Below are 20,270 nucleotides of genomic sequence, written 5' to 3' on the forward strand. Positions count from 1 at the left end.
GCTGGCCTGGAACTTGTCTATATAGAACATGTTGGTTTCAACTCACAGAAATCTGCCTGTTCTCCCTCTCTCCTTTTTAAGAACTGGAATTAAAGGTGTGTGCCACTCATCCAACTAGAATTAATTTTGGTTAACATATAAATAAGTAGGTTCCATTGTGGGGTTTTTTAGGGGAGGGGACAAGGTGTCATGTATCCTAGGCTTAACCTTGAACAACTTTTTTTTTTTAAGATTTATTTATTTTTATGTATGTGAATATACTGTAGCTGTCTTCAGATGCACCAGAAGAGAGCATCAGATACCCTATAGATGTTTGTGAGCCACCATGTGGTTGCTGGGAATTGAACTCAGGACCTCTGGAAGCGCAGTCAGTGCTCTTAACCTCTGAGCCATCTCTCCAGCCCCAACCTCGAGCTTCTTTCTACTTCCTTAATGTAGGGTTACAAGTGCATACCAACACCCCAGCCTACATGGTGCTAGGGCTCAAACTCAGGGTTTCACACATACTGGGGAAGCCACCTTAACACCTTCATATAAATAGGTCCTTATACTTTGTGGCCCTGCCCCTCTGAGTTTCAGTTTCCATTTGGAATCAGCTGATGAGGAATTATTGACTTCCTGTGACTGCCAGGTATTGTTACAGAGGCCAGGCTGGGACTGTGTCCATAATCCACAGACTCTCTGCTCCTTGGGCACACTTTGTAGTGGAGAGAAAGATGTACCGTTGGAGGATGGCAAGTGTGTGCGGGCTGGGCTGGGGAGTCAAGAGGGTGGGGTGTTGGGGGAGGGGTCTCTGAGGAGATAGATGGCATCTGAGTTGAGATCTCATCAAGGTATGTGACATCTAGGCAGAACGCCCTCTGAGGAGAGAACGGCAAGTTCAGAAGCCAGGGGTCTGGAGTGGGCTTGTCTTGTCCAGAGCAGAAGGAGGTAGGGGCTAGGCTGAGAGGGCAGGGAGGAGTGCGGTGGGGGATTTGGCCTTCACTCAGGGTTGGGGATCAGGGGAACTATTCTGGGCTTTTGGATAGAGGAATGTCATTTGATTTAGAAGGCTAATTTGCTGTTGTGTGTGGAGTAAACAGACTGTCCCAAACCCATGTAGGTAGTGTGTTTAATGCAGTACCCAGCATGGAATGAGCCTTCCTCTGTGGACGCTTGTTCTTCCTGAGAACTCAATCATCTAAATTTGCTCTGGGTGTCTGCTGCCGTCAGCCCATCGTCTACCTCCTGAGTGAGTGACAGCATCAGGATGTCCCTTCCCTCGGGGAACCAGAGGACCTAGGCTTGGGAGTGAGAAGAGAGCCGACAACCGATCCTTTGGCTAATCCCGGCTCTGTAGTTATGGTGGTGTTCAAATGGAGTCATGGAAAGGGTGCTTGCTTCTACAAACCTGGCAGATGTAGTGTAGACCACCCAAGTAATGCCAGGTTGGCTGCCCATGGAGTTTCTGTATCTATATCTCTTTTCTTCTTTCCGGTTGCCCATGATTTTGGGAGAGGCTGGAGCTGGGCCTCTGTACCTTCTTCCCCCCTTTTTGCCTTTCTCTCTACAACCTCAGGCCTTTATGGAAAGACCTCAGGTGTCCTTTGGCTCCTGGTTGCCACTTATCAGGTGGAGACACCTTTGGCAGCCAGACTGGGGAACACCTCCACTGGGTCTCTTTGGATGGCAGGAAGCATTCTCATTTGAAATGAGATGTCCCAGTATCACTGGCAGGACACTCCACTTTGGCTCTGAGATCATCATTGCTTTTAGTTAATTTTTAAAGGTGTGCTTTACCACATCCAGCCACTCTTTGGTTTTCAGTTAATGAATTATATGCATGTGGGTATCTTGTCTGCATGTATGTCTATATACCATGTATGTATGTCTATATACCATGTATGTATGTCTATATACCATGTATGTATGTCTATATACCATGTATGTATGTCTATATACCATGTATGTATGTCTATATACCATGTATGTCTATATACCATGTATGTATGTCTATATACCATGTATGTATGTCTATATACCATGTATGTCTAGATACCATGTATGTATGTCTATATACCATGTATGTCTAGATACCATGCACTTGCAGTACTTGCAGCGGCCAGAAGATGGCGTGAACTGGGATTGGAATTATAACTGTAAGCAGCCATACGGGTGTGGGGATTAGAATCCAGATCCTTTGGAAGAGCAGTCAGCGCTCTTAACCACTGAGCCATCCCACAGTATCCTCTGTTTTTAGATCTTAACAGCCTCTCTTACCCATTTATTTAACCCCGCTTCCTTTAGGTAAGAGTTTCCCAAGAGCCTTTGTTTAGTTCTGGCTATATTACTTGGCGCAATCTCCTGAGTGGGAGGCATCTTCTCGGGGCACAGAAGGATCCAATGAGATCTTTGAATCAGGGGGCAGTAGAACAGAATCCTGCAATTCAAGGTGGTTGCCCATCACTGGGCAGTTGAGCCTATACTTGTGCCTATGTATGGGTGTGGGGTCAGGAAGGGTTGAGGCTGTGAAGGAACAGGTGTCCTAGAGCATACAGGCTCCCCCTTCATCCCGTGTGTCTGATTGAGGTCAGCGGACTGGGCTGCAGGTTTTAGAGCTCATTTGTTTGGGCCCAGCCACCATGGGTTTCACCCATAAAGAGCTCCGTTTGGGTTTGCAACCCCCCACCCACTGTCTTTTCTTCCTACTCTGGATGGGGTTACTGATTAAATTTGTCCTTGGAACCTGTGCACACAGAGCCAGGACAGAACAGTGTGTTGGATGTGACATTCTGGTTTGGGGTTCAGTGGGGTGTGAGCAGGGCGCTAGGCCCTTGCATTGGGAGCTCTCTTTGGGTTCTGTGCCCCGGCTTGCTGGTCTTCTGCCCCTCAGTCGGTTGGACACACATGCCTGTCTCTGCCCTGCAGGTTGTTTGATTTAGGCAGAGAGTCTGCAATAATGGGAACCTGGACTTGAGCCCTTGGCCAAACATTCCAGATTCTCTGGACATAAAGATTTTCTAAAGGGGCTTGGGGCCTTTCCAAGGCTTTCAAGTTTCTGTTTATACCCCATGCATATTTGTGTTTGGAACTGATTTTTCTGTATTCCCAGTATCCTGAGGGAGGCCTGGTTGGGTCACTGGGACTCTTCTCTCAGTCCAGCCTCACCCCACTGGCTCAGGGAGCATCCCCCTGGCAGCGCCTGCTCTTCCCCAGGGCTGTGATGCTGAAGGGCTGAGGGTGGAGTGGGGCCTTTTGTTTTGTTTTTAAATAAGGGCAACGTGGATAAACAGAGCAGCGCTTCTGGTGCTGTCAGAGAGGGCCAGGACCCCACATTCCGGCTCCATGACGACAGGCTGTGGGCAGCGGCCGTTGAAATGGACAATGGTGGCTCTGTTGAAAGGCCGAGGCTGGGCTCTGAACAAGCGCATTTTAATTGAGCATTTTCCACCCTGAGATCTGTGGGGATCTGGTGGCCCACTCCTCATCCAGTCATTTTGTCTTTGTGGCTTCAGAGCCAAGTTATTGCAGCCCCCTTGTTCCCTTTTCAGCCTGGGCTGGCTTGTTCCGCAATGGTAAGAGGAAGGTTGGGATGAGGGCCAAGAGGGTTTGGTGACATCCTTGTAACCTGGCTGGTTTGAAAAATAAACTGACTGGGTTACAATCCTAGTGGCAGTGTTTCTCAGCTAAACCCTGTGCCTCAGTTTCCATCGTTTGCAAATTATGTGGAATGACGTGTCTTACTTGGGCTAGGGAGATAGCTCAGCTGTAGAAGTGCATTCCACGAAATCACAAGGGCCCACGTTTTTTCCCCTGGAACACATATGAAAAAAGCAGGGTGCAGTGGGGCATATGCTGGTAGTCCCAATACCAGCAGAGGTAGGTAAATCTCTGGGGTTTGCTTTTCAACCTAGCAGGACTGATGAACGTCAGGTTCCGTGAGGAGAGACTGAAGAAAACAGGTGACATTCCACTCCCAGCCTTTGCATGCACACGTGCACACAACTGTGTGCCGTCATTCCCCTCAGGATTATTATGAGAATTAAAGATGTTTAACAGAAAGTCCTGAGGATGATTCCTGGGCTCATGTAAATTCCATGCTGCCTTTCTTTTTGCCTTATGCCTTTTTAGTATCTGTCTCAATCACCACAGACATTTCACTTACCTCCAGAACTCCGAGGACCAGCATAACATTCCTACCACAGTGCAAATCTGATTTCATTCTCCCTTTGGCTCAGATTGTCTCAGTGTGTCTCACTGAGCCCTCTGCATAAGGAGAACTTGGTTTTGTTAAAGGCTGAGTGCATGCCGAGCGCATGAAGCTTACATTTGTTGAAGACCTGAATGCTCAGTCCTCTCAGGTAGAGACTGAGCGAGACCCTTCACTTGGCTCTATTTTCCTGATCTTTCTTCCCCGTTGTCTCAGCCCCAAACCAAATAAGAACATGCATATCTCGAACAATGGCTTTCCCATGGTCGAGCTCAGCATGCCTTCTGCCAGGCTTGCCCCCTTACAAGCATCCCCATTAGATTCTTCTGTTCAAAAGCCCATTTGAACCCTTCGAACCCTGTCTCCACTGTGCTCTGTGGCCCTTAGACATGCTTAAGAGTATCAGGCCCCAGGTAAGTTGAGCTCCTGTGTATGATGACCCGGGTCTGGTTGCCGGGAGAGCATCACAGATACAAGCTGCTTTTGACACCCTGGGTCTTTCTAAAGACCATGTAAGTCTCTGTTTGGATTCTCTCTTGAAGCTCACTTAATTGGACCAAGTTAATTTAGAGAAGCTAGTGTTTGAGGACGTTCAGGCTGTGAGGGAGGGCTGACATAGGTCTCTGGTCCTGCCCTTTCTATGGTGACTGGTGTTGCTATATTCCATTGCCACTTTTGGCTCCTCCCACTGGTTACATTCACTCTTACTTCTCAGCCGCTGGGTGCATCCCTTATAGGGACAGACCCAGGGCAGGAAATGCGGGGTTAAGACCTGTGTGCACATACCTGCTGGTCTTGCCTGACTGAACGGGCTGCCAAGTATCCAAACGGGAAGCACTTCCATATTAAACAGAACCACAAAAGATAGATCCTCTGTATTGCTGGCTTCGTGGGGCCAAATTCTCAAAGATTATCATGAAAGTGGCTCTCGTTGGAATAACAACCATGGTGAGGAGCCTTTAAAGGGAGTGCAGAAGAGTGGCCCAGGAGCTGTGAGCACGGGCGTGGTTCCTGCCACCTCCTGCTCTGATTCCAGGAGAGCCAAGCATCACCTGTGCAGTTAGCAGCTAACTCATTGCCCTTGAGCATTTGGGTCTCCTCTCCCCTACCTGTGACGTGGAGGAGGACTCGTCCAGCTGTACCAGCCTCTGCAGTGGCATCAGGAGCAAGGATCGGGCATTCTGGAAGTCCCGTCTTTATTTCATCAGTCAACCTTTGCTACACACACTAGATTCCACAGCTGTGTACCTAAGGGTCTCTTTCTCTTGGAGCCCAGAGATGGCAGTGGGAGAGGGTGGGTGGAGAGTGAGTGGACAGAAGCTCACGATACATGCTGCTGAGAGTTGTGACAGAGGCATAAAGAAAGGGCTGTGGTACCTAGCTCTGAGAGGTCAGTGCAGCATCCCAGAGGCGGTGTCCCTCAAGTAAATAATGAATGGGGGTGGAGAGCCCTGGCAAACAGTCTCAGCACTGTGGAAATCTAAGGAGGGGTTGGGGTTGGGGTTGGGGTTGGGGGCCATGTGGGAAAGAGGCTGTCCTGGGACCATGCTGTGGGTGGAACAGAATAACTAAGGCCCCGGAACACATGTTGGTGCATTGAAAATCTTATTCTGATGAAAAAAAAGAGAGAGAACAAGACAACAGCAGGGAGATCTGCTAGATAACTGTTAACGATGCTCTGCGTGTGTGTGTGTGTGTGTGTGTGTGTGTGTGTGTGTGTGTCCTTTAAAGATTTATTTATTTTATGTGTTATTAGTGTTTTGCCTAGTATGCATGTATACTGTTCATATTCCTGGTACCTAGAGAGGTCAGAAGAAGTCTCAGTTACAGACACTATGCTGGAACTATAGTTACCAGCAGTTGTGAGCCCCTATGTGTGTGCTGGAAACTGACCCAGGGGCCCTACAAGAGCAGCCTGTGCTTTTAACCACCAACTAAGCTAGCTTGCTTGCTTGCTTCCTTCCTCCTCCCTCCCTCCCTCCCTCCCTCCCTCCCTCCTTCCCTTCCTTCCTTCCTTCCTTCCTTCCTCCCCCTTTATCCCCTCCTCTCCCTTTCTTCCCCTCCCCTCCCCTCCTCTCTTTTGTTTTCTGAGACAGAGTTTCTCTGTGTAGCAGCCCTGCCTGTCGTGAACCTTTGAAGGTCAGGTGGCCTTGAACTCACAGAGGTCCACCTGCTTCTGCCTCCGAGTGCTGGGCTCACAGCAGGCTCCAGTTCATCTCCCTCTGCCACCCACCAAAGTCCCCAGGCTTGAGTGGTGCCTGTGGGGGATAAACAGTGGTTTTAGTTTCATTTTGAGACAGGATTTTGCTAGCCCAGGCTTGCCCAGAATTTGCAGTATCTCTACCTTAGTTTCTCAAATGTTGGGATTCCAGGTATTTGCCACCACCCTGGAGTATGTAAATGAAATGGCTTACTGGCCTGATGTGAGGTCAGGGCATGTGTAGAAGAGAGGGTGGTGTAGGTGTACATATGTGTGTAAGTATGTGCACATGTATGTGGAGGCCAGAGAACAGTCTCAGGTGTCATTCCTCTTCCAAACAAGGTGCAGTTCATTGATTTTTAAAAATTTTTACTATTTATTTTGAGACAGGGTCCCTTACTGCCTTGGAACTTTCAAAATAGGCTAGACTCGTTGGCCAGTGAACTCCAGGCATCTACCTGTCTTTACCTCTTGAATGCTGGGTACATGCCACCTGCCTGTTTAGTTTTTTAATGTAAGTTTTGTGGATCAACCTCAGGTCCTATGCTTTCAAGACCAATACTTTACTGAGTGAGTATTTCCCCAGCCTGATGTAGCTTTCTGCCTCCGATTCCGGTAGTCACTGTTTTATCTCCGTGAATAGTGCTGCAGCCTCTTTCATGCCGCCCCTCCCTGGCTTTCTTTAAGCAACAGGGATAGGTGGCCGCTAACTAATGCCAGATTTAATTGGGAGCTGTGACGGGGCGGCCTGCCCCAGCATTCGGTAATACCGAACTGTAGGTTGACTTCGCCTCCCCTCTTGCTAACAGTCAATGCGCCTTGCCCATAAAGAGGCCTTTAAGGGCAGCACAGCTAACAAAGACTTCTTCTAAAGACCTGCCTGAGTGGGGCAGGAGTAAAGTCGGGCTTTGTTTCCTTCTGCTTCTGGAAGCCAACTGGCAGCCAGGGGATGAGGTGTGTCTGCTGTCCAACCGGTTTCCCGTTCTTTGGTGTGCACCACTCAAGCCTGGGGGCTTTGGTGGGCGGCAGAGGAGACGAAGCCTTTCCCTCACGTGTGCTGGAGGCTGGGCACCTTGCCTTATCTCCATTCATCTTTGGGAGATGAAGAAATATGCTGCTGCAAATGGTGGAGCCAAGATCTGCCCTCAGATCTGTGTGCTTTCTGACAGCTGCCAGTCATCCTAGAGCAGGGGCTGGTCCACCCCCAGAGGTGGGTACTCCTGCAGGGAGGGCTTGATCTGGGCACAATGGGCAATCAGATATTCCTCCATATCCGCCGTGTGTACTGTATGATCGCAGGTCCCGAGGGGGTACAGAGAAGAGGCCAGGATGACACCTTGTTTGTGTGCTCAGCCATCCTGTTGAAGTCACTTGTTTTATCTGGAGAGATAGGCCAGGGGTGGGGTGGTATAAATAGAGACACAGAGAAAAGGAGGTGGCGGCCATCAGTGGAACAGCTGGTGGGACCAAGGTGTGTTGGGAAGGCTTCATCGAGATGGGGGATACACAGTGGTATGGAGATGTAAAGCTTAGGTGAACGTGTGGTTCTTGGAGGTGACGCTTGGACACTGGCTGAAGAGTTCTACCAAGTTCTCTGGGAGGCAGGGAGCTTTTGGGTGCTTTTGAAGAGTCCACCCAGTAGCCAGCAGTCTCCAGAGGACGTGTCTGGAAGCTCAGTGGAGGAGGTGGGCTAGGATGTTTGCTCAGCTGTGGTAGTGGGGATGGGAAGACAGGCTGGCTGAGCTGGAGAATCTCAAGTCTGGTCTTGGGTAAGCAATGGTCCAACAACAGCGAGGAACAAATGGCCCTGTGTCGTGGGTATGGTGGCCCACTGCTGTGTCCTCGTTTTAGAGAGTGCTGGTGGATGTGTGCATATGCTTTTGTGTAACTATCCACTCACCATCCAGATCATCACTATCCACCCTGATATTGGAGCCAAGCGTATGGCAGACACAAAGCTCTTTCTGCCTGGCATTCGCTTTGAAAACAGTGTCCTCTAAGACAGTGGACAGGAGAAGCATGGGAACTGCTCAGAGAGAGCAGTTGGCTACCTCCAAGTGTAATGTAAGCACTGCTTGCCGCTAAGGTGGGATCTTAGAGAAGCCTCAGGACAAATGAGCTGGACAGAAGCATGGAGCTTAGACATCTACTCCAACCCACGTAATTTAGAGGCAAGAGGAACGGGTGCTGGATGAGCTGGGGCGATCCTCACAGCTGTTCCTCGTGTTTTCTGAGGTCTCCATGCTTCCAGCATGCCTGTTCCATGCCTTGTTGGCCTTGTTGTGTGGCTGAACCAGCCTTTCCTGACTGCTTGCTATCTTGAGTAGGAGAAAGTTGGGAGAGAAAGGGCTCAACAGGCAGAGGTGGGGCTGGGCTGATAGAGTTCTTGCCCAGTACACACAAAGCCCTGGGTGACCGATCCTGGCTCACAGAAGGAGGCATGGCCTTCAGGGCTACATAATGAGTGTGAGGTCAGTTGGGGTTACATAAGACCTTGTCTCAAAGTGGGGGTGAGGGTGAGGCTGGGGTTGGGGAATAGAAAAGGGTGGGTGACTAACAAACAACATGGAGGCACCTGGCAAAGACCCCACAGCAGGGGTTCAGCGCAGCTTTGACTGACCTCAGGTCTTTGTCAGCCCCTCAGTGGTAGTAGCTTTCCTGTAGGGATTATTTCTGAAGGCTTAGGTGAGGGGCAAGGTATTGCTACTTTCAGAGGCTTTCCTTTGGGTCCTCCCACTCTGGCTAAGCGTCCATGGTATGGCTGCAGGTTCAGGTCCGTGGTAAGTGCCTGGGCTTTCAGGGGTGGCAGTGAGGCAGGCAGTGAGTGGCCACAGCCTATCTGTAGGAGGTGCCTGCTGGGGTGAGCCGTGAATGAAACGGGTCCTAGTGTGGAGACCTAACAGGGCTTGCCAGCTGGAGGAAGGCCATGGTTCTGCTGGAAGCTAGGAAGATAGAGAAATTGGATCTTTACTCACAGAGAAAAAACTGTTTTTTTTTTTTTTAAATAAGACTGTTTGTGTTATAATGTTATTCATGTTTCTTGTAAATTAGGCAATAAAAATACCTTGTAATTCTGTTAGCTTAGAATCACTGTGGATTTGTTTTTTGGTTTTGTTTGTTTTGGCTTTCGCTTTTTAGGTAGCATCCTACTCTATAGCCCAGGCTTGCCTACAGCTCACTATGGAGCTCAGACTGGCCTCAAACTTGCCATAGTTCTATCTTAACCTATCAGATGCCAGCATTATAGACGTGAGCCAACATGCCTGGTTTGCTGTTGACATTTTGTTGGGTCTAGATCTGTGTATAAGTGGGCGTGTGCCAAGAAAAATAGGATAGCACAGCATATTGTTATGTATTTCTCACTCAAGTATAAGAAAAATGGTCATTCATTAATACTGCATCATCAGTTTTAATAGCAGGAAGGTGGTCCCTGAAATCAGCAGGAGTGTCCCAGGACCTCAGATAGCGACCGAGAAGGCTTGGGATGGGCCCTAAGGAGTGGGGAGACATAGGGGAAAAGGTTGGACCCTTACAGAGGCTGGGCCTTACTTTTTAATACAGTGGATGGGAAGAGTCAAGTCCTGTAATGAGGCAGAGTGGACAGTGGGCTGGGTGGTGACTGGGAGGCTCCAGCACAAAGCCTGGACTCCACACAGGGGAAGCAGGTGCCTGGGCTCAGTTTCCATCCCTAACACAGTATCTGCATGGGATGGATGCTTCCCTGGGCCCAACACCCTCAAGGCAGGATTAGAACCACTGGGTATTTCTACCCCATGTAACACCTCGGCTTTGTTCTGTGACTGAATGGGGGTCTCTGGTGTTGGACTCTTGGCTGCGGTTTCTGTTGATCCAAATGCTCAGCCATGGTTGAGAGCTCTGCGCTTAGGTCCTAAACACGTCGGTTGTCCCCTTTATTTTGGGGCTTGACGTAGCATATTCCTTCAGAAGGAACACCAAGGGAAACTGCCATCTTCGCCTGTACCGCAGCCACCAGGGGAGTGTGAGACAGCTGCTGCTGCTGTGCAGGAAGGAGCACAGGAACCTGGTAGCTCCCCCAGAGGCTCGCTCCTTGGTTGGCTTCTGTGATCTGTGTCTTGTCTCTTGGGACACTTCAGCCAGTGGCTTCCTTGTGGTCGAGTGCAGCCCCATTCAGGAGGAGCAAGGGCTGATGGATCTGAGAGAGTTGGTGGGTTGGAGGGAGACTGACATTTCCCAAGTCTCCATGGTACTGTAGACCACAGGCTGCTTTCAGACCTGGGTGTGCCCCAACCCCAATAGCAAGCCTATAAGATGGGTCAGCCAGAGAGGAGCAAAGAAAACCTGAGTTGGCTGGAGCCCTCAGGGTTTACCTCTTTGTAGGAAACCCTTTTGTCATGGCAAGATCTATGTGCCACTGGCTGGATGTTTCTCATTTTCAGGCATTTTTGGGGAGCCAGTTATGTGAGAGTCCCAGCACCTCAGTGCCCACTCGGCAGAGTGATAGGAAAACAAGACAGAGGCAAGATTCACAAATACCTCTTGTTATCTTTTTGTTTTGAGACAGAATCTCACTATGTAGCTTTGGAGGTACTGGAACTCACTCTGTAGACCAGACTGGCCTCGAACTCACAGAAATTCACCTGCCTCTGCCTCCCAAGTGCTGGGATTTAAGGTGTGCACCACCACACCCAGCTCTGCATTATCTCGGTGCTTAAAAGATTTGCCTCCGTCTCCAGTTCTTTCCCAGGTTCTAGGGAAACATCTTCGAAAGCTTAAACTATTGGGTTTTGTGGGAGTTTTGGGTGTCCCATAGTAGCTGGGTGTTATTAGCAGTCAGCTGTGGATGTGGCAGCCATGATAGTTTATGTTTACCAAGCCCACATAGGCAACACCTGGAACTCTCCCACACTGAGTTTGCCCACTATGGACTGTTTCCCTTCGGAAATAAACGGGGGAGAAAAGCAACTGCAATAAAACAAACAAACAAACAAAACCCTGCCCACCCATTGCTCACATCCATCATGGTACCTGTGTCCAGTAGACTCCTGTGTGTCTGTTATATTGACTAAGGACGTGGGTGATGTTCCCCTGTCTGTTGGGAGACAAGAGACCAACACGAGATGCTTAACTTGATTTACAAACAAGTAAGTCAGTCTCTGGCTCTATCAGAGGAAACCCTCATGACTGAAGGGCACATGAAATGTGAATCTTGACTCCATATTCAAGACTCGTTTGTCTGTGTTTATTAAGAAGTAACAGTGTAACAGCTCTGAGGGCAGCTGGTGGAGTGCTCACCTTTGCATGCAGCAAGCCCTGAGTTCCATCCCCACACTGTGCTAGCCTGTAATCCTAGAACTTGGGAGATGGAGGCAGGGAGACTTAAATTTAGACGTGGTTCTCAGCTGCACACTGAGAGTGAGGCTGACTGGGGTCTGTGTTTGAATCAGAAAGGACTGTGTGTCAGAGAGGCCATTTGACACCATGCTACTGTGTTTGCACTCTGCTTTACAATTGGCAAAGGATAAGTTTTTAAATAATTAACAGAAAGAAACACCTCAGGGAGAACATCTATTTCTTCTAATTCTGCAGGGGTGATCACTGCTGTATTCTTCCTTCCTCTCTTTTTCTCAGGGAGAAATGTAACTTGCATAAACTTGGACAGTGTTACACACAGGCTTTACTTATTTACCTGTTTATCCTTTTCTTTTTGAGAGACTCTCTCACTTTGTAGCCCAGGTTGGGGCTGACCTTGAACTCAAGGCAACGCTACTTCAGCCTCTCGGTTGCTGAGGTTGTAGCATCTTCTGCCACTCCAAGTTGTACATGTAGTTTTGTTTTGTATTTTCCTTTTAAGTTTTGTGTTTTCTGTCTGAGTGTGTTAATGCACTTTGTGCAGTGCCTGGTGCCCAGAGAGGCCAGATCCCCTGGTTATGAGATGCCATGTAGGTGCTGGGAACCGAACCTGGGTCTTCTGCAAGAGCAGTAAGTGCTCCTAATCAGCTGTATTTTCTCCCTGTATTTTTTTTTTTCACCTCTCTTTTGCAACATGACTTCCTGGGCTGTGGAGTGGGACACTTTTCTCATCTTTGGACATGCAGATATTTTTTTCAGTATTATGGGTGACAGTGTTACTGACCTGCTTGTCTTTGTGAGCGTCTTTGAATTGCTTAGACATTGCTTTCTCCAGTCCAGGGTATCAGCATTCAATACAACGCTCTCCATTGAGTTTTTCATCCTTAACGTGATGGAACTTGGAGGGGGTTATTATCCTCATGGCAAAGGCTTAGAAAAGGCATTTGTGTAAGACAGGGCAGAATTGCTTTAATCCCAGTGAGGAGCAGCAAGGGCATTTAGATTCATGTTTTGTTGTGCCCTTCAGACTTGCTTGGGATTCCTCATGTAGCCTCATGTCGGGGCACAGATGTCTTCCGTGCCCCCTCCAAATCCCCAAACCCTTCCATGTCCTCCACCCATTCTTGCAGAGGCTCGGGGTTCAGTACTGAGCCCCCTGTTCAGGCTTACACTCCTTTTCCCTTTGAAACATGGTTTTACTCACTGTCTCTGACACACTCTGCCTCATTCCATCACCTGAAAATCCCCTTAAAGTATAGTCAGCTCTTCAGCTCAGAAGTGATAACCAGGTCAACCGGATTTTTAAAAAGACAGGTCATGTTCTTCATTCTCTGTGTAGCCCTAGAGCCCAAGATAGGTAGACCAGACCTAAAACTTGCAGAGATCCACCTGCTTGCAAGTGCTGTGATTAAAGGCCATAATGGCTTGTTTTTGTTTTTTTGAGGCAGGATTTCTCTGTGTAGCCTTGGCTGTCCTAGAACTCACTCTGTAGACCAGGCTGTCCTTGAACTTAGAGATCCTCTGCTCTGCCTTCCTAGCGCTGGGATGGAAGGAGTGCGCCACCACTACCTGGCTTTCTAATAATAACTGTCTTCATTTCTCTGGTGTCTGCACATCGCACGTTCTTCTTTTTTGTTGTATTATAAAGCTGAGGATAGCCTTGAATCCCTGATCTTCCTTCCACTGCCTCATACGGGGACTATAGATCTGTGCCACCAAGTGTGGCTGAATGTCACTTCTGTTTGTTTGATTGTTTGTTTTGTGTTTTTTGGGTTTTTGAGACAGGGTCTTTCCATGTAGTCCTGTAGACCAGGTTGACCAGGCTCTGGTCTCCAACTCCCAGAGATCCTCCTGCCTCTACCTCCTGATTGCTGGGGTATAAGGTACATGCCACTGCGTCTGACCGTACACCACATCTTTTGTTTTTCTTAATGATTATTTTTGATTTCTGTGCATTGGTGTTTTTGCCTGCTTCTGTGTCTGTTTGGGGGTGTTGCCTCCCCTGGAACTGGAGTTACAGACAGTTTTCAGCTGCCATGTGGGTGCTGAGAATTGGTCCTCTGGAAGAGCAGCCACTGTTCTTAACAGCCATCACTCCAGCTCCTTTCTATCACTTCCTAAAGAGAATTTGATTGTCTCTTGGGTCCACCCTTGGGGTGGAGCATGGTGGCTGATTAATAATAATAAATATTTTGTTTTCTTCTTCTTCCTCTGAGATGAGGTCTGATTCCGTTGTCTAGGGTGGCTTTTACTTCCAGTGTTTAAGAGATCCTATCTTAGCTCCTACAGTGTACAGATCCATGCATTGTGTCTGGCAATATTATAATTGTACTAATGCTGCTTAAGGGCCTATTACTGTCTGATCATACTTGGCTCATGGGTCGTTCTCCACCTCCCGAGTCTGCTGGGAGACCATTGGCCTGGGCTTAGACTTCATGTGGCTGTTTTGAGTCCAGAGATCAGCCTGTTGAGATTCTTCCCCCTCTTTCTCTCTCTGATTTTATTCAGTCTAGCTCCTTGTGTAGCCCCAGAGAGGCCTCCAGCTGTAACTGAGTATGACCCCAAACTCCCAATTCTCCTGCCTTCAGCTCCCAAGTGTACAGTACAGGCAGGTGGCCATGACACACCTTGATGTCTTTAGCCCCAGTCTGTAATCCGCTTCCTCCTGACCCCACCAAGTTCTGTGCTTGTGCCAGTGACCTCAAGGGGATGGGGATGGGAGATGCGGATTCGACTGCTACAGGTCCGCTGCATCAAAAGAGCCTGAATCTCCTCATCACCTGCTACCCCACCCCAGCCCACCCGCACCACCAAACCCTTACGGTTTTCTTCCCTTGGTCCATGAGCTCAGTGTGCTAGGTTTCTGATATATCATAGGTCACCAAGGAGGACTTTTTGGGTCTATTGCTCAGGAAAGGTGGCATCGAAGATGGGGAGTCAACAGCTGTCTAACTACCACCCAACCTCTCTTAAGGGCCTTGGATATACGGGAAAGAGGCAAGGAAGGGATGGAGAGGGGGAGGGAAGAGAGCAGTCATCGTTCTTCTTTTCTTAAATTCCTTCCTGCCTCTCTCTCCCTTTTACCCTCTCTCCTGCTCTTCATTCTTCTCCAACAGGGTCTTGCCATATAGTTCTGGCTGGCTTCAAACTTATTATCCTCCTGCCTTGGCATTTAGAGTTGATTACAGATATGTGCCACTGTGCCTGGTCACAGTCAACTTTTCTGTGGAGGCCCCAAATGAGCAAGTAAGAGGGAACACACACACACACACACACACACACACACACACACACACACACAGAGGCATAGGTGGCCTGGGAGGCATGTAGAGCAAGCAGCAGCAACTGCACTGATGTTGTCAGGCTGAGCACATGCTTCTGAGACACAGGATGAGGTGTGTGCTATGTCCAGCAAGGGATTGGAAGTCTGAGCCTTGAGTTTGCAGGCCAGTCCTGCTGCCTGTGCATGCAGGCACTCATGGTAGAGGGTCATGGGTGTGCCGGGTGGCTTTGGGCTCTGTGGCTCTCTTAAAGACTGGGCACAGTGTGCTTCAGCTGCTTAAACAGTTTTCTTTCTTGGTAGGCAGGAAACACAAAGCAGCCCTTCAGAGAGGGTGGGCAGGAACTTCTTCTGGCCCTGTGTCGAATTAATCCAGTGCAACCCTAGGGCAGCCTCCCAGATGGCCTGGCAGAGTCAGAGTTGGACAGCTGTATCTAGAGGTCGCCTAGGGGACAGAGAGCAGTGGTAGGAGCCCTTCTGGAAGCTGTGATCCACTGATGGCCAGGAGGAAGGGGGGCTGGTCCAGTCCTGGCTTGCTGGGCTGAGGCTAGAGCAGCCTTTCACCTATAGCTCCTGGGTCCACTGGAGCATCCTGAAGTGCCATGGGGCTCTCTGGACCTAGGTTTTCAGCAGCTGCTCTCCTTGTGCTTGGGAGGAGAGGAAGCAAATCTCTGTCTAATGAGTATTGCAGGAATGAGGTACCTCACCTCAAGGCAGGCTTGGGAAACTCCTTGCTATTTTAACCCTCCCTTCCTTTAGCACTCAGGTGATGTCATGAGTAAAGCCTAGTAGCTCTTTTCTCCTGCCTACACCAGGTCATGGTTCTGTTTTGAGTTTGGCTTGGACTAAAGAGCATCTGTCTGCTCTCTCCCCTCCCCTTTTCCATCCCTTCCTTGCCTCTTCTTTCCTGTAAACCCCCAAGGCCTGAAGAGAGGCTGGGTGGCAGTTAGATTGGTAAGTGTTGTCTCCTTTCTGGTGCCACCTTTCCTGAGCAGTAGACTCAGAAAGGTGTAGAGTTTGACTCTGGGGTTGGTTGTGTGTGGAGGGGTAAGGCAGGAAATGGCATGTCTGAGTATCAGATGGCAGTGTCCAAACCTTCTGGTACAAATGTGTGTTTGGGGGCAAAGCTGTGGGCTTGCCCCTTTAGCGACCTGACTCTGAGAGTGCCTGTGTGTTGAGGAACAGGTGTGAGTGGTGGGAAGTACGTAGAAAGTTAGGCTTTGGGGTTCTCTCCCTGGGACTTAGCGTGCTGTGGGGGAAGTACTCCCTGCTGTGGAGGCAGTACTCCATGGTTCTTGGGGTGCTGTGGGCTCAGTCCTTCTTAGGGAGACTGGTGCATGTCTTGATGCAGTTCTAAGGGCTAGGAGGCCTGTGGCCCTCGTAAAGTTGAGTTGTTCCTTCCCTTTCCACCTGGCCAAGGTTCAGAATAACCAGCTCCTGCCAGATCTTAGACTCCCTGCTTAGGATCCTGGAATCACTTGGGTTATTGTTGTTTGTGGTCTTTGCTGGAGAAAGCCAGAAGTATGCTTGGGAAAGCCTAGTGGCCCCTGGGATGGGGGCGGGGCTGACTGAGGGAGGCCTGCCCTGATAGACAGCTGTTCAGAGGCTCGCTGGAGAAATGATGCTGTAATGAGAATGCTCTCTCCCAAACTGTAACTGGCAAAACCACTGAAGCATTTGCAGTTAATAATGTACTAAGAGTGTCGCTGAGCTGAAATTTAACAGCCGGTTTAAAAGCACAAGGTAGGGGATTTAACAAATAGGACATAGAGACCACGTGTGTCCTGGAGTAATTCCCATTCCTGTGACTTTGTGCTGACTGGGAGTATTGCTGCCTCCTCTCTGGAGGTCATTATCCTGTCTCCTCCTCTCCGAAAAGTAACAGTGTACAGCCCACGTGCAGATAAACCAGGGAACACAACTTGGTGAAGCCACAGATTCTTCCCAGAGTGGGACAGTCCAGGGAAGGAGGCTTTAGTGGAGAAGGGAGTCAGGATTCATGATGTCCCCGCTGTGGCAGGCATAGGCAGCTGTACAGTTCTGGGGCCAGAGCAGAAGATGCCCCAAGCAGGGTGTGGTTGGCCCCATGAATAAGTAGGGAGTGGAGTTACTGCTCAGATATCTGAGATGACAAAGTCCTTCTGAGGAGTTTGCTTTAGAAAATAGAAAAGTTTAAAAAAAAAAAGGAATGGAAAATTTAAGGGAACTGAAACAAAAGCTCCGTGGATTCTGAGCCCTGTGTGCCGCTGCAGGAGGTGCACCAGTGGGAAAGGCCTGGGGTTCAGTCAGGTCTGCTCCAGCTTAGACTCGAGGTCTGACGTGACACACAGTTACTGACTCCAGATATCTTTAAGCCTTGCTTGATCTTCCTCGATCCCTGGTGGCCTTGTGGTTTATAGTGTGAGGTCCCAAGGTTGGATTCAGTTTCACTCATGTCTATGTCTATGTCCCTCAAAATGGTGACACTTATGCATCTACACATATATACTCACATACATATACATGGAACACACGTACACATTCATGCTTCTACACATACATAGTCATACATACATGCACACACACTCATGCTTCTATACATGCCTTTGATCCTGCTCTGAGTTGGTCTTCACTATCTTTAGATAATTCCAGTGTGTGTGTGTGTATATATATACAAACTGTATATTCCCAAACTGTAACTGGCAAAGCCACTGAAGCATTTGCAGTTAATAATGTACTAAGAGTGTCGCTGAGCTGAAATTTAACAGCCGGTTTAAAAGCACAAGGTAGGGGATTTAACAAATAGGGCATAGAGACCATATATAAATACACACACACACATATATATATATCTTTATTCTTATATGTTGATTGAAAGAAGTAGCATGGGACAAGCAGGCAGTGCACCCATTGCTTTGTGTGGACTTCTCATAACTGCTCTGTGAGGTAAATGCGGTTATAATGTCATTGTTTTTCTAATGAAAAAAAAAATGAGGTAGAAAAGGATCAGAAAGAGTTGTGGTTTATGCTTGCAGCTCCAGCACTCTGGAGCTGAGGCAGGAGGATTGATGTAAATTTGAGTCCAGCCTAGGCTATATAGTGGAGTGGTTCTGTGGTACCAGAGAAGGGTTGTTTTCTGGGACTCAGGTACAGCTCAGGGGTTATCAGGGTATGGAGAAATTGGCTCTCATGTAATTGCTATAGGAGTGTAAAGTAGGGCAGTTGCTATAGAAAAGAGTTTGGGGGCTTCTTGAACATCTAAACTGAATCATCATGAGATCCAGCAATTCTGCCTCCAGGTATAGACTCAAAGGACTTGAGAGCCGGGCTCCTGCGGCAGTGGCAGTCACAGTAGCCAAGAGATGAAAAGGGTCCCACTATACATTGTGGATGAATGGATAGACAAATGTGACAGTTACTCACAACTGGATATTATCTGTCCCTCCAAAGGAGGAAATGCGTCCCATATGCCACAACATGGATACACATCCAAGACATTATACTAGGTGGAATGAGCCAGTTACAAAACCACGAGCACCAGATGACTCTGTGAGTGCAGGTCACCTAGAACAGAAAGCTGCGTAGAGACAGAAAAGTGGATTAGAGGTTTCCCGAGCTGGCTGGGACAGAAATGGAGAGTTGATGCTAATGGTATCAGTGTCTGTCTTGTCTAATGGAAACTTTTAGAAATAGCCCTGGGCTGGGGCTGGAGAGATGGCACTGTGGTTAAGAGCGTTTGCTACTCTCAAACAGGGCCCACGTTTGCCGCTGCTCACAGAATGGTGCACCTAAACTCACACAGGCACAGACACAGACATATGAATAAATAAATATTTTTAAAAAGAAAGAAATAGCTCTGGGCTGGGGAGATGGCTCAGTGTGTCAAATGCTTGCTTGTGTTTACAATGGCTTGGGTTCAGTCCTGGTCTTCACAAACTGGGTGTGCCTATACTTGGGAGGCAGGAGGATCAGATGTTCAGGGTCATCCTTAGCTGCACAGTAAGTTCAGGGCCAGTCTAGTCTACATAAGAGCCTGTCTAAGAAACCAAACAAAAACCACCACAAAAACCAAAACGAAGAGACACAATCAACAACAACAACAACAACAACAACAAAGAAAGAAAGAAAAAAGAAGAAGAAGAAAAAGAACCACAGTAGTGTTTAGAGAGCCGTGTAACGAATAAAGCAAAGAGGGGTCTGGGCTGGAGCGGAAGGCCATGTCATTAATTCTTTTGTTCAAATGTGGTACAGCTGCCAATCAGATGCCACAATGTCCCTATTCCTTTGGACATTTTCTACCAGACACCAGGGCTGCTAGAATCGGACACCTGTGGCCACACCCTGGGCATTCTGGTTGGCTGTACCAACAGCTCTCCTGTCTTCCCAGGGGGAAATAGTCAAGATTTAGGCCATTAAGTGCAACCATTTGTCCCCTTTTTTGTCCTCTTTCCTCTGTCAGCTGATGCCAGCTCTAACTCAGTGCCCTGTGGTCAGGGACATTTCTGCGATGTTCCAGTGTCAGTGTTGTAATGTTCAGGCGCTGAGGTCTCTGTCATCCTGAAGTAGGGCAGTAGGTGTCTTTGCAGCTAAGCTTACTGCTTAGCATATGTGGTGTTAGAAAAACCCTAACTTCTACCTCCAACCATCAAAAATGAAAGAAAAAGTCCTAAATGAAACAAGGTCTGAGGTATCTACAGGTTCCTCACCAAACTGGAACACAAACCTCTAAAAATAAAAGGTGCTGAACTCTGGGAAATACAAAGCATGGTGCTTGGTCAGGTGCTCCGTCCTCTGTTTTCTGTGCCTGCCACGCCGTTGCAGTTCTGAGCTGCATAAGGGGAAGCTCAAGGCAGGCCCAGCGCCTCCTGGGAGGCTCGGCTGGAAACAAGGCCTTGGTACCTGGGTAGAGGAGCGGGATGGGAATGCTGACTCAGGTGTCTTCAAAGGCCACAGTGGTCCCCCCTGCTCCTCCCCTCCCCCCTTCACGGGCTGCACACTCACTTTGATTGTCCCTGGTGGGAGGAGAAAGTGCAGCCACTTCTCTTTACCAAGTCTGGCCCACAGTTTGGGTCTTGTGGCGGTTTGGTTTTTTTTTTTTTTTTCTTTTTTCTTTTTTTCGGAGCTGGGGACTGAACCCAGGGCCTTGCGCTTGCTAGGCAAGAGCTCTACCGCTGAGCTAAATCCCCAACCCCAGCGGTTTGGTTTTTATTGCTCCTGGGTCTTGAACAGGCTAGAGTGCCAGAATCCTGGGTCTTGAACAGGCTAGAGTGCCAGAAACATCCTCACAAACA

The 20,270-nt window shown here is 48.7% G+C and overlaps 1 protein-coding gene across 1 annotated transcript in view; it reads left to right on the plus strand.

The window, feature by feature from the left end:
* Plekha7 (pleckstrin homology domain containing A7) overlaps positions 1-20,270 on the plus strand; it is a 180,763-nt gene that overhangs the window by 24,296 nt on the left and 136,197 nt on the right. The window lies entirely within an intron of this gene.

This window comes from Rattus rattus, chromosome 2, assembly GCF_011064425.1.
Source record: "Rattus rattus isolate New Zealand chromosome 2, Rrattus_CSIRO_v1, whole genome shotgun sequence".
Taxonomy (NCBI): Eukaryota; Metazoa; Chordata; class Mammalia; order Rodentia; family Muridae; genus Rattus; species Rattus rattus.